Source organism: Ruditapes philippinarum, unplaced genomic scaffold (genome assembly GCF_026571515.1).
Source record: "Ruditapes philippinarum isolate M1 unplaced genomic scaffold, ASM2657151v2 ctg5778_1_1_1_1, whole genome shotgun sequence".
In the NCBI taxonomy this organism is placed as follows: domain Eukaryota; kingdom Metazoa; phylum Mollusca; class Bivalvia; order Venerida; family Veneridae; genus Ruditapes; species Ruditapes philippinarum.
In genome coordinates this window covers 18,271-29,724 of record NW_026865662.1, presented here as the reverse complement: position 1 = coordinate 29,724, position 11,454 = coordinate 18,271, and positions in this window count along the sequence as shown.

Here is an 11,454-nt window from a genome sequence, read left to right as displayed (position 1 = left end):
TTCAGTTTCATTCTACTAATTATATAATGTACTGACTCATCTGCATTGTCCCGAATTAGCATTTCAACCATCACTCCAACTTATGTACTCCGAACATATCTACCTTAATGTTCCCATCCTGTCTCTCTATATCTAGCAGAATGTCATGTGATGTGATCATATTTTTATCCAGTATGATTTTCAACTGCACCATCAACTGTGTGTCATTTGCAAACTCTGAGCGTCTGCATTTATTTGGTTTATAAACTAGTTGTACATTAAGGTAATGAGAAACAGGGGTTTACAAAGGGATACCTTCTGATCCAGATCTACACCCCTTGCATGCATAATGTGTAAAAGGTATACATATAGGATGTCGGCTTGCACCAGATCTGAAAGACAAGGTCAATATTGTCCAAAGAGATCTTGTTCTTGTGGAATATCGTCCTAGAGAGCTATTATTCTTGTAGTTTGTTGTCTTGTCCTTCACCCCATCTCCACTCAAGTCCAAATGACTTTACCAACGAACTGTTCGGAATATGACTAACGTTTATTGATACTTGCCTCTGTGTTTCGTCCCTTCTACTTTACTGTTACAGAATTTATGGTAGCTATACAAAAGAAATCCGATGACAATGTTGATGCAACGTTAGAATGAATTTGTGATCACCGGACATTTGTCTACCGGACTTTATTAGCACAATGTTTTTTTGTTGTTGTTTTTTTGTCTTCTTTGGTTGTTGTTAGTTTTCTTTATTCTATGTCCATTGCGCAAGCAATTTACAAGTAAGAAAAACATATTTTAAAACACTGTTTTCAGCTAAATCAAAAATCAATAGATGGTAAAAAAATTATAGAATATTTCTAATAATTATCATCTTTTCATAACAAAGGTTGATACTATTTGAAACGAGCTTTGCTCTTGCTATCCATCACTTAATGTCTGTATTTTTATAAATAATTCCTTTTACATTATTAAGTACCTCTAACATCGTTTTGAGTTTTACCTGTGTGTTTTATTCCTTTCTGAAATGTGTCAGTAACAGTTTTAGTCCTATTCACGTCACAAAAGTCCTTTTACATTCTTCAAAAAAACATGTATATCAAATTGTTAATGGAGTTGTTAAATTCTGATAAAATTTATTCTTTAATTATTGCTTTTTTGCCCTACGCAGAATGTGAATGCGCGAAATGCTACTTTCGTTTCTATGGAAATGTCGTAATGTAAAAAGGTCTGTTAACAAAAATACTTTCGGTATGCATCGGTTACAGGACAAGCCTAGCTACTGATTTGGTCCTATTTTCGATTTATGTTTGGTTTCGTGTCGCTTACGACATTGGACAATTCTACTTAACCTATACAGCCGGCCTAAAATGGCAAAGTAAGCTATACTTTTAATCAAATATCTCAGTAAAATAATTCGTATAAATAGAAAGATATCTTTAAATACGCCATATGAGATAGACATAACTATATTCGGCCATCTGATAATGAACCATGACAAGGGAGAAAACCAACCAAATATATCTTTCCTGTTGCATTTACATACTTTGTCTCGCTTCTCCCTCAAGACGCAACTTCATAAAATAATTAAAACGGTGTAAAATATTTTTTGAGATGACAGAACTCATTGACAAGTATTTAGAAAGCTCCTTATGTTAATCAAAAATTTAGATTTGTATGTACGTTTCAGAATGTTCCATTAAATTAAAATGACCAATGAGATTTCCAGATTTCATAAATTTGTAATATAATGACCAAAGAAAAAATCTCAGATACCCCTCCCCCAACAATAAAAACGAATTGTTACATTTCCTGAAAACCATAAAAATCGGAAACGATATTTATTTACTTCTTTAGAAAGTGCAAAAATAAATTTTATTTCGTTTAAATTTTGACTATAGAGCGTGTGAGATGCTTGTCACCTCTAGAAAGAAGCGCTTAATGTGTAAACATTTGTCATAAAAGTAGAACAATGTCCACAAAGTACTATTTTGACTAATACTAAATCACTATAATAATTGTCAAGTACAAAGTAACAGAAGAAAAAGATGGTTCAGGTAATTGAACAATGAGTAGCTTTTTGATACAACAAATTTTTTTCAGAGAAATAGAAATAAAACATTTCTTGGGTAAATGGGCACACTTCGTTTATTAGGCTTTTTTCGTTAACGTAGTTGACGAAAATTCGTGCATTGACTAACACCTACTTCAAAAACAAAATATAAATTATTGGTTGTTATTTTTTTTTTAACAGATACAAAATATTGCTGTTATAGTAATAGTAGTAGCACGTAAACAATTTCGTGTCGATATAACATATTGTTTCTAGATGAAGAATTATAAACATAGTTTAATGATCAGTAAGGAAAGCTTTAAAGATAAAAATGAAACGCAATTGCGCATGCCCCAATCTTTCAGTCCGGAATTCGTAATTCTTTTTTCATGTAATATATGTTTAGAAAATATGCACATCTGTGAGAAAAATCGATCTTAAAAAGTATGTCAACCTCTCAAAGAATTTTAGGTTTGAGTTTCTAATTGAACTTAACCCTGTTATTAATAAATAATGTAATAAATTTCGAAAATGAAGTGTTTTTCAATATATTAATGGTTCCATTATTAACAAAAAATGTTTATTGTCAATGTTTGATGTAAGATTTATTATGGAAAAAAATGCTTGTCCTATAACAACCTGATACAGGGAGACACGGTATCCATCGCATCGTCAAAGTCAGAGAGGTAAATCTTATTTTTTACTGATTTACTTCACATGTCTCACAAAATATCAACGTGCACGCATTTTTGTTGTTGTTGTGTGATTGATGTATTTGAGTTGAGAGTAAGACAAGCAAAGGTTTCAGAAGCATGATCTGCTTTCGCGGGAAAATGGGTTGAATATAAACTAAAAGAACAACAACAAAACAACACAAAAAGGTTCCTTATTTTATTTTAAAGTAAGAACTGTTAAATTATTCATTATTATTTAACAAGGTAAACCAAGCATTAAAAACGAAATAAATTTAAGCCGATCGACTTTCACGCTGTTTTGAAAAAAAAACTACGGAAGCGCGTAACGGTTTTAAAATAATAAATCATGGAAATCACGGTCCTCGTCGCCAACTTCGCGAAATATAAAGTATAGATTTAAATGACGTAATAATGACGTAATGGTACAGCTGTAGTTATCTTATCATTGGGCCATTGAGGCATATTTTGACTTGTGTTAGAGTTGGAGTTGATTCATAGGCAATGCTGTTTCAGGAGAATATTATGTTGTTTAAATTGTTTATTTGTTGAATAATACAGCTTTGCTCATTAAATTGTGTGTTTTGTTTCAGGCTGCTTCAACTTTGGATTTCCAGGTCAATGAAAAGCGCACCATGAACCCTCAAATAAAGCATCTCAAACCCTCCAAATTGCACCAAATTAAACCAATGTTTCCTAAATTTTCTAAATTTAGTTGACTTATAAGCTAGCTACGTCTCTGTTGGATGCCATATGAACCGTTTATTTAATTAACAAGCAATTTAATAATGATATTGTATGTTTCAAAAATAAAGAAAAATTGAAATCAAAATTATTTCCCTTCTAAGTCTTCCCAGATGATTCAAATTAATTGAAAGAAACTAACAGCGCAAACTAATTGTATAATAATAATAATAATAATAAAAATAATAATCATCATCACAATTATTATTATTATTATTTATTATTATTATATCTTTAACATTAGATTAAGCAATATCATTAAATTTTGCTTACAGATCCTGATGCTAATACATTGTAAACATTCCTTAAAAAAGGAGCACCATATAATATTCATATCAAATAGAAAAAAAGACCCACTGATATCAATAAAAAAATAGGTAATTGTAAGAAAATCTGAAAAAAAAAATTCCCTACATTTTTCTGTTTTCTGAGACATAAATTAAAGATATTTGTTGAAAATGTTACTGCTATACAAACTGAAGCACTGTACAGTGTTCAAAGGCAAAGGGTCTAGATAGTGTACAAACTAGTCTGATTAGGCCTAGAGGTGGACTTGATGTGCACATTAAAGTGCACTAGAAGTGCACTTTGTGTAGAGTAACCTTTTATTGTAGTGTGATCTTAACTGTACAGTACTGTGATATTAACAAATTAATGCTAGCTTTACTTGTTAAATCATATAGCTTTACTTGACGTCGACGACGTCACTTGGGGACGACGTTATCTTTGTCTTATATGTATTTAGATCAGTTAAATAAACTTGATAATCATGAATTAGAGTTGATTAGTAGAAGACATAACAAGTACTGTTTATCGAGGAGCCAAAATTCTCTTTCATGAATTCGTGCGCAACAAAATAATTTTGCGTAAACCTGTAGCTACAATGTAAAATTAAACGTGCGAGAACTTTCGAACACAACTGTAACGCGAGAAACGGAAGTTGATATGACTCATAACTGGCTGGTGCCCCGTCCAATGTATAAGCAAAATAAATGCAAAATGGCGCCCCAGTGGTGTGTGTGACAGTGTCATAGTGGAAATTATTGTATTTTTGTCTTCCATTGCTAGTGATAAGTATTGTAGTCATTTCTACCGTATGTAAATTTGTGTTTTCATACTGTGTGGCGGATTTTTGGATTGATTAAAACTCGTCATGACGACGGACAAGGTACAGGTTGCCGTGAGAGTACGGCCTATCAATAGGAGAGGTGCGTCAGTGTGTTGTTATTTTCAAAGATAGATGCTCATTAAGAAATTGTCAGCTTCTGTAATTGAATGTTTTGTAAAAAATGATTCATTAATATGCATTTCATCATTTCTAGATTTGAAATTGAAGTAAACCCAAATATACACGTACCTGCATAACAACTAAACAAGTCCTATTTATTATTCTTGGACCTGAAATATTGTCATTTGCCACTTTCAGTTTACATTAAACTATTGATTCTATATTTCTGTAATTAAGATTTTTTATTAGTTTTGTTTCAATAATGTTTGTTGAATTGTGCTTTTTTAATAATTAGTATAAATTATCTAGATGATATAGAATAAATGGGAGATAATTTTTAAATGAAAATGTCCAGCTTTTAGTCCAATCTAGGTTTGTATCGGTGTATTCAGGGATTTACTGTATATCATATTTATATATATACACATACAATATTGCATACAATATTGTCACATAAAATCAACATGCATATTAAACACACAAAAATGCAACAAAAATAATTATGAAATAAAGTAGTATGCTTTATGTTACAGTTACCAGGTTGGGGAGATAACTTCAGCATTCATCATCATTACATAAAGTTTTCTCACTTTTTGTAGTGACAGAATAAGTTACTGGGGTAGATCTAGTAAAATAAACAAAAAGGAAATAAAGGTTGAAATGAATTGATAATTTAAGGCATTTAACATTCCTGTTTTTATTAAATGATATATAAATCATCTGTGAAATCTGCACAAATAATTGTCTACTTATTCATTTTTATGAAATTTTCCCTGCATTTGCATAAAGAGAAAATTGAAAAATAGATACACCCAGACTATTTATGACCAGATGTATATGTAAAAGCTGCACACTTCCAGAGGATTTTCAGGTTTATTTTTCAAGGAACAAAAATTGAATAAGTGATTTTATTGTCATTTCGTTACATTAAACTTCTTTGCCATAGAAAATTATTATAGTCTTTCATTCAAAATTGTAATATGTGCTTAAGAGTGAAATATTAAAGGAAGTATTTAACCAAAAATTGAATGATTTTCTTTGCCTTATATGATATATCGTCCCCTTAGTGCAAAAACTGGTTAACTCCTTTTAAATTTAGATGGACTTAACCTGTTACTGCACTAGGATGACAATATACAATTTGTTGTCAGTTTTTCCCAATTTGTCTAAAACATTGTAAAATTTCCCAGTTCTGGGGGTTGTGTGTACAATTTCCCAGTTCTGGGGGTTGTGTTGATCATGTTCCTAAATTGCTGAGAAGAACTCCATGCATACAAGTACTTGATTGCAAATTGTAAATGCATTGGGATAACATTTTACTGGGCAATTTACCAGTGTTAAGTAACACTGTTTATTCTGTACCACATAGGATAAATGCCTTAAATGGTTTCTTCAATGGTTATGTGGAACAGATATAATGTCTTAAATATAATAATGATCTGGTATAATGATATAATTATATTGGGTTATATATTTTGCGATACAAAATTGCTTCTCTTCATAAAAAGAAAACAAGAGTAAGCAGAGAAAGGTCTATTTTTCTCTATATTTTGATATGTTGTTTGCAATATTTGTATAATTAGAGTGACATAGACAGTAAACATGTTTAAATAAAAATTTATTTCAATGCTTGACAAGAATTTTACAAACATAAACATTTTTTTTATTTTTTGAAAAAAAACCCCCAAAAAAACCCGAAAAAAAACCAAGAATGTTATGATTCTTTCATAATTATTGTAAGATAATTATTTTTATATCACATGAATTGTAACCCTCCTAGCTGATAAAAAAGGTACTTGACCCATCAGGTCACTCACCGATGGCCTAGTATCAAGAAACACAACTTTATCCATTCATAAAACATCTCATAAAAGCAGTCTTATTTACTGTACAAGAATTGTCTTGTATTGTACGAATAAGGGAACACTGTCCTGAATTTACTTTATTAATATTTAGAGCTGTCATCGATATCGACAATATCGATGTATCGTTGATATTTTTTTGCCGATCAATAATCGATACACATTTTAAAAAATCGATACTTTTAACTTATAAATTAAATGTCTAGAAATTATAAAATTCACCCAAAATATATACAGAAGCAGTTATTTATATCTATTGTTATGCTTTTGTTATATAGTGGAATTATTTCATAGCAATGGTGACAAAAAATATTGTCTTGAAAAAATCATGCAGTGGACAAGACACTGTACAGAACATGTTTTTGACTGAAATGATTGAAACAGGTATGAAAGTGAATGACAGACAAGTGAGTACAGGATATAATCGATATATCGGTGTATCGTTGATTTTAGTCACTTGATATCGATATATCGTTGATATGCTTTGCACTGAATCAATGACAGCTCTATTAATATTATACAGACAAGTAAAAAAATGCTTCAAAAAAAACAAACAAGCAAGTCAAAACCAGATTTTTTGGGCCCATGCAGTAGCATTTATATTATTTCAAGAATTTGCAGCAAAAGAATTTATTAAAAAGAATAGTATCAAAAGAGTAATGTTAATAAGCTTGTCATGACCTTTTTCCCCTGAATTTTACTATATAAATATCATATAAACAAGTAAAAATAAAAAGCTTCAAATAAAAACGACAAGTAAGTCAAAATTAGATTTTGACGGCCCTTGGGCAGCAATAACATTTGTATATTAGTTCAAGAATTGGCAGCAAGCTTATTTTAGATTGTAGAACCAATCATTGTTTAATAGTAGAACGTAGATATCATTAATTCAAGTATTTTTCTCATGAATTAAATTACGTTTTTATTTATGAAGTTTTTCACTTAATATACAGTAACTATACTCTGAAGTGCTGCAATATGGGTTTGTTTAATAATTTTATAAGTTATCTCTCATTTTTGGGATAGGTACAATGAACCATTTGCCAACAAAACATAATTATTGTATATATAATATATTTTGTATATTTATTTTGTATTGAAGTTGAGAGTTTCTCAATAGCATGCATTACGGACAGTGATTTTGTGAACTTGTTTGAATTTAAATTAAATTCACAATTATTCTGTATACAGTTATTTCATATGTTATTTTGGAACAGTCAAACTGTTGGCCCGAGGTGGAGGGGATAGTGTTTTGAACTGTTGCCCAAAGACGGTAGGCCAATGGCAACAGTTCAAAAGACTATCCCTGACATCGAGGGGCAACTGTTTGACTGTTCCTAAATAACATATGAAATAACTGTTTTATTACCTGATCAATTACTGTCAAAAGAAAAAGGAACTAGAAAATAGTTTTGCTAATATGTTAATGCTTCAAGGGGGAATCCTCTATGACGTCAGAGGACTCAGAGCACGCGAGGTAAACAGTCAAAACTATTGACCGGTCAACAGTTTGTGAACATTGACGTTTTTAGAATTTCAGAAAACAGTAAAAAATACCAAATTACATTTATACAAGGTATCCGGTAATAATAAAGATTATGAATTAATTTAACAGAATTATACTAATATTTAATGATTAATTCTGATATCTTAGTATAATGTTAACATGTTAATTGTGACTTTTCCCCCATTTCTTTTTCCAAATTATTAATGAATAAATTGAAATATTTACCAATTATCAGGTACTTTCTATTATAGCTGGTAAAAATCTTTGGGATTAATAAACTAACCATCTTCAAATTAACATCTAGTATTTGATGTTTTATAAGTGTTCTTATATTATTGCATATTATTATTTCTCAATCCAAAATAATGAAAAATGGCAAAATACATGTATTTCAGATTTACTCTCAGCCTAAAACAACTTATTGTCATAGCACTCCTTTAGGCCATCCAAAAATTGGATATTTGGAAAACGGAAAATCTATAAAGAATCAACAGACTAGTGATATGAAACACTGTTATTGATTGAACCTTTACATAAATGGTGCATGTAGAAAAAAAGCTGTCCAAATACTGCCAAAATATTCTTGGAGCCTGTAGAGTATTTATTTAGCAGCAATTATATAATCCTTCAAAAGGAAACATTTTATTTTCTTCCCCCCTAAAAAATTGCATTGTATAAAAATTAAGTACCCCGATTTGAGTAATTCAGACCTTATTTTCTTGTAATTTGGAAAAACTTAGAAATACATGAACCTCAATTTGAATACGTCATTAACTTATTTTCTTATGCAGGTGGAATTTGGGAAAAAAATGTTTTTGCTGATATCTGTATATTTTCTTTTTGGCATCACATTGTACATGTATTGTTAATATTTAAAGACCATGCTTTAGTTCAATGCAAATGATAGATTTTCCTATATTACAGAATCTGACCTGGGTACCAAATGTGTTATTGACATGGAAGGGAACCAGACCATTCTGTATCATCCACAAGACAGGTTGGTTGAAATTTTTGAACCACTTTTCCATATTGTTTTTTTTTTGTTTAGATATATATGGCAAGGATGCGCAAACAAAACAATTTACTTGGACAGTATACAGGAATATATCTTTATTTCCCATACAAGAATAACTTTTTATCCCCCATTTTTCTGTGGAAAGAAAATTTAATAATAATATACTATGAAATGAAAATGTTACTCAGATTGTTTAGAATTATGTAATCTTTAGAGAGTTGACATGCCAGATTTTAAGTTCCATTAAATTTTGTCCGAAGTGTAGAAATGAAATTAAGGGTAAGCAACAATGATGATAAAAATGTATTGTATAAGAGAGTATGTGTTGGTATATATGTATTGCATATAAAAGTCTCATATCTATGTGTAGGTATGTGTATAAAAAAGCTTTAAAGTTTAAGTTTTTCTGTGAAACTTTCTTCATATGTTGAATTAGAAATCGTCTTATAGGAAGCTACCACTGAACATTAAGTTTATTAAAAAGATATAGACACAATTTACAATATTGTATTTTCTGATAGCTTTTCCCATTTCTTGTGAATAGCTGAATACGGCCTAATTACGTTAATGGGAAAGCAACAAATAATTCAAATTTACAATGGTAAGGGATATGGTCATTTCAAGAATTACATTGTTCACATATAAAAGGAGCTTCTTGAATCTTCCAAGATGTTTTTCATATATATTTTTTTCCATGAATAAACAATATTGATTTTCATGTACATGGTTGATTTATCTAAAGTATGTTAAGACAGATTTTAAGAGCTGAGGGACACGATGATAAATTGATAATTCATCTGCAAATATAAAAATACAAATATTGTCGTTTTTACACATTCACTATTATGAAGTGATGGTAACCTTAGGTAAAAGCTAGCTAACTCCAATCTCACTTTCATGGGTACAAGTCAGGCATATTTGCCTGAAGTTCAGGTTTTTTTCTACGCTTGAGAGAGCTCTCCTTTTCTATATAAAACTAACTGAAAAAATACTAAATTCAGTGTTTTTATAAGCTCACCTGTCACAAAGTGACAGGGTGAGCTTTTGTGATCGCTTTTCGTCCGGCGTCCGTCCGTCGTCCGTCCGTCCGGCGTCCGTCCGAGCCAACATTTGATTATTATGAGCTTCATTCCGTAGTTAAATAAAGAACATAAACTCATAAAATATAAAATTAAGAGTTTTTTTTTGTTTTTATGAGCTTATTTTGCTTATGGACGTTGGTCCAGGTGGTGTTTATGAGCTCATTTGCCTCATAAACATCAAATTTTGGTACGTCCGTCCGTCCGTCCGTAAACTTTTGCTTTAAATGACATCTCCTCATAAACCACTGAGCCAATTTCATCCAAACTTCACAGGAATGTTCCTTTGGTGGTCACCTTTAAAAATTGTTCAAAGAATTTAATTCCATGCAGAACTCTGGTTGCCATGGCAACCAAAAGAAAAAACTTTAAATATCTTCTTTTAAAAAACCATAAGAGCTAGAGCTTAGATATTTGGCATGAAACATCTTCTAGTGAGTGTCTACCAAGTTTGTTCAAATAAAAGCCCTGGGGTCAAAATTGGCCCCGCCCCTGGGGGTCGTTGATTTTCCCTATATGCATATAGTAAAAACTTAAAAAATCTTCTTTTAAAGAACCGTAAGAGCTAGAGCTTAGATATTTGGCATGAAACATCTTCTAGTGAATGTTTACCAAGTTTGTTCAAATAAAAGCCCTGGGGTCAAAATTGGCCCCGACCCAGGGGGTCATTGATTTTCCCTATATGCATATAGTAAAAACTTAAAAAATCTTCTTTTAAAGAACCCAAAGAGCTAGAGCTAAGATATTAAGCATGAAACATCTTCTAGTGAGTGTCTACCAAGTTTGTTCAAATAAAAGCCCTGGGGTCAAAATTGGCCCCACCCCGGGGGTCATTGATTTTCCCTATATGCATATAGTAAAAACTTAAAAAATCTTCTTTTAAAGAACCATAAGAGCTAGAGCTTAGATATTTGGCATGAAACATCTTCTAGTGAATGTCTACCAAGTTTGTTCAAATAAAAGCCCTGGGAACAAAATTGACCCCGCCCCAGGGGGTCATATATTTTCCCTATAAAATTATGCATATAGTAAAAACTTAAAAAATTTTCTTTTAAAGAACCCAAAGAGCTAGAGCTAAGATATTAAGCATGAAACATCTTCTAGTGAGTGTCTACCAAGTTTGTTCAAATTAAAGCCCTGGGGTCAAAATTGGCCCCGCCCCTGGGGTCATTGATTTTCCCTATATGCATATGGTAAAAACTTAAAAAATCTTCTTTTAAAGAACCATAAGAGCTAGAGCTTAGATATTTGGCATGAAACATCTTCTAGTGAATGTCTACCAAGTTTGTTC